The sequence below is a fragment of the Stenella coeruleoalba genome (assembly GCF_951394435.1).
Source record: "Stenella coeruleoalba genome assembly, chromosome: 5".
Taxonomy (NCBI): Eukaryota; Metazoa; Chordata; class Mammalia; order Artiodactyla; family Delphinidae; genus Stenella; species Stenella coeruleoalba.
The window spans coordinates 133064248-133068018 of NC_137150.1; positions in this window are offsets into that span (position 1 = coordinate 133064248).

Below are 3771 nucleotides of genomic sequence, written 5' to 3' on the forward strand. Positions count from 1 at the left end.
AAGTCCCAAACCTGTCAACAAATTGATCTTGGACTTCCAGCCTCCAGAACTGTCAGAAAATAATATCCGTTGTTTAAGACACCCAGTCTGTGGTATTTTGTTATAGCAGTCCTAGCAAAGTAATACAACAGTTCTCTTTGATCTCATGCATTCTTTCAGTGGACTTCAGGAATTTGTATTATCCAAGCTGTTTCCTCTCAGATGGAAAACTCTGAAAGCAAGTTGAAGTTTTAGCTTTCTCCTTTCCCTCTTGCAGACATGCCCAGTCCTACAGGTCTCACCCTGGGGCTGCTGCTGCCTCCTCCCCTTTGAACTTTATTCTTTCCTTATTTTGCACACCTAGCACTTATCCTGAATCTTACAGGATGCTGTAAACACCCTCAGGGCTCCAAACGGAGGCACAGTTGAAAAGGCTGATTTGCCGTGAGAATAAGATTATTCTCTTATTTGTAGAGAATAAGAAATAACTTATTTACAAAACTGGAGGTTTTCCAGTGCTTGGCTTTCAGCACACCCTAATAGCTTTGTCAGCTGATTTTTTTTTTTTTTTCCATGTGGGATCTTAGTTCCCTCACCAGGGATTGAACCCATGCCCCCTGCATTGGGAGCATAGAGTCTTAACACTGGACCACCAGAGAAGTCCCTTAGCTGAATATTTAATTAAACATGATTTTTAAATGATAGATCTTGTTTCATTTTGGTTTTGCTTGTAACAGAAGCAGTCAAGGAATTGAGTGATACTGCTACACAACACTTTTTTTTTTTGGCTGCGGTCTCGTTGCTGCCTGCGGGCTTTTCTCTGGTTGAGGTGAGCGGGGCTTCTCTTCATTGAGGTGTGCGGGCTTCTCATTGCAGTGGCTTCTCTTGTTGCAGAGCCGGCCCTAGAGCACGTGGGCTTCAGTAGTTGCAGTGCACGGGCTCAGTAGTTGTGGCGCACGGGCTTAGCTGCTCTGTGGTGTGTGGGATTTTCCCGGACCAGGGATGGAACCCGTGTCCCCTGCATTGGCAGGCGGACTCTTAACCACTGCAACACCAGGGAAGTCCTCCAAACTCTTTTTTTCCTATAAATTTTTGGAGGTTAGTGGTGCAGAAAAATTTAAAATGCAATTTGACTTTCATTGTCCACAAATATTTCAATTCATGAAACTTAAAAAAATGAAATCGATTTGGAATATTAAAATTTTCATGCAATGCTTTATTGCAATGCTCAGAATACAGATGGGGCTCGGGAGTTAGCATTTTTAATAAGTTTACCCAGGGAACTACCAGGTTAACAGATGGAGGCTTTGAGGATTAGGATTGCTATGCTGATGTATAGTCTTTAGTATGGTTTGGAAACCAGGGCGGGTGGGGTGGGGTGACTGTGGGGCTCCCGGGCATGGAGGCCTCTTTGTGCCCCCCTTTCCTTGTAGACCAGACTCCAGCCTCCATGACCTTCCCTGAGTTCCAAAGGGCAGATTCGTACAGTTGCTCATCAAGGGAGGAGCAGCCAAGAAACCGCCTGAGGTGAGATTAAAGGGACCAGAGAAGCTCATCCAGATTAAGAGACCCACTGCCTGAGACCCTGCTCACACCCTCATCTAACGCCACCCTTGGAGTATTGTCATAAAACTCCTCATCAGATCCTCCTGGGTTGGGACACATTTTTCGAGACAGCGGCCCGTTCTGTCCCCCTTTGCCTGGCAAAGCAATAAAGCTATCCTTTTCTATTTCCCCCAAAGCTCTTTCCGAGATCCGATTTGACAGCGGTGCGCAGAGGCCGAGCTTTTGGCATCAGTTTCCGTGACAAAGTGTGCAAGTCCTATCTGTATTCATTTAAGTGACTTCATGCTGAACGTGAAGTATTTTAAATGTAAGCTTGATGCATTTTATAACATAAGATTACATGTAATCTTGATGTATTTCAAAAACTATGAATTAATCTTTCTACGGTAACTGAGAAGGAGTTGTATCTTTTTTGGGGAACAGTTTTATTGAATATAATTCATATGCCACAGAATTCACCCATTTAAAGAGTACAATTCAGGGCTTCCCTGGTGGTGCAGTGGTTGAGAGTCCGCCTGCCCATGCAGGGGACGCGGGTTCGTGCCCCGGTCCGTGAGGATCCCACATGCCGCGGAGCGGCTGGGCCCGTGAGCCATGGCTGCTGAGCCTGCGCGTCTGGAGCCTGTGCTCCACAACGGGAGAGGCCACAACAGTGAGAGGCCCGCGTACCGCAAAAAAATAAATAAATAAAAAAAATAAAGAGTACAATTCAATGGCTTAGGTGTGTTCACGGGGTGGTGCAACTATCACACCATCGATTTTATTATATTCTCGTTACCCCCAAAGAAACATTGCATCCTTTAGTCATCATCTCCAAATACCTCTATCCCCACAGCCCTGGGCAACTATTAATCTCCTTGGTGTGTCAGGATTTGCTTATTCTGGACATGCCATATAAATGGACTCTACACGTGCAGTCATGTGACTGGCTTCTTTCACTTAGCGTAACTTTGTAAGGTTGGTCCATGTTGTAGGGTGTATCAGTATCTCTTTCCTTTTCACGGCAGAGTAATATTTCATTGTATGGATAGTCTACATTTTATTTTTCAATTCATTAGCTGGCAGACATTTGGATTATTTCTACTTATGGCCTTGTGTTGTGGTTAATGTAAGCTTTACATGGCTTGAGAAAGAATGGCTATAAGGCTGTCTGAAAGAGAATACTGATGGAAGAGGTAAAATTTATGTATTAGATAATTGGTAAAAAGCAGTTCAGGGAGATAAAGAAGCCAGGAGGAACTGTCAGCAGAACGTGAACTTAAAAAGAAAAAACAAACAACTGGAATTTTATTAATCTTCCTGAACTACTTGCAGGTGCATCTATCAGGTGACCTGTGGAGCTGGACCTCTGTCAAACGGGGGCTGCTGAGCACGGGAATCCCTTGTTGTCTGGGGCATCCACCATTGTGTGAGAGGCAGTTTTTCTCGTGACAGCCCAAAGACCATTTTCCTGTTTTCTTTGACCCCCGGCCATGAGAGCAGGGTGAGAGACCTAGACTTGAGCAATCAGATAATCCTGCCTGGGCAAGTGACCCAGAGATAGAGGCATTCTGAGTGCATTTCGATTGCGGGAGCAGCTACAAATTGAATGCTCACTGAAGTAGGGCCGAAGGAGCTGATGTGGCCATGGCAGCAGTGTCCTTGCCAGTCTCTTCCTGGGCGTGATTTTGGCCGTGGTTCTGGCTGCTTAGCATGGGACAATAGCCAAGAAAATTCTGAAAATAAGTAATGAGGAGGGACTAGCTGTACCAGTCGTTAAATTTTATTATAATTAAATACCATATTGTACTTTATTTATTTATTTTTGGCCGTGCCACGTGGCTTGCGGGATCTTAGTTCCCCAATCAGGGATTGAACCTGGGTCCTCGGCAGTGAAAGTGCCGAGTTCTAACTACAGGACTGCCAGGGAATTCCCTGTACTTGAGTTATTTTTAAAGTTCATGTGCAGTAGTTAAAAATGGTAAAAAATTTAAGAAGGAACATTTAGAGACTAAAATCTCTTAGAAATTATTGTAACATTCCTCTTTAGAACATTTGGCTTACTTATCATTTTAGAACTCGCATTTGAATCCTTTTTTGATTGTTGTGTGTAACCAGCAGAACTGATTAACAGTTGAACCCTCTTTCCCCTATCCACCCCGTATCTTTCTACCTGAACACGATGTAGGGGCTCATTTGTTTTACTCCTGCTTACACAGATAGAAACAGAGACATCTATAATAAAAG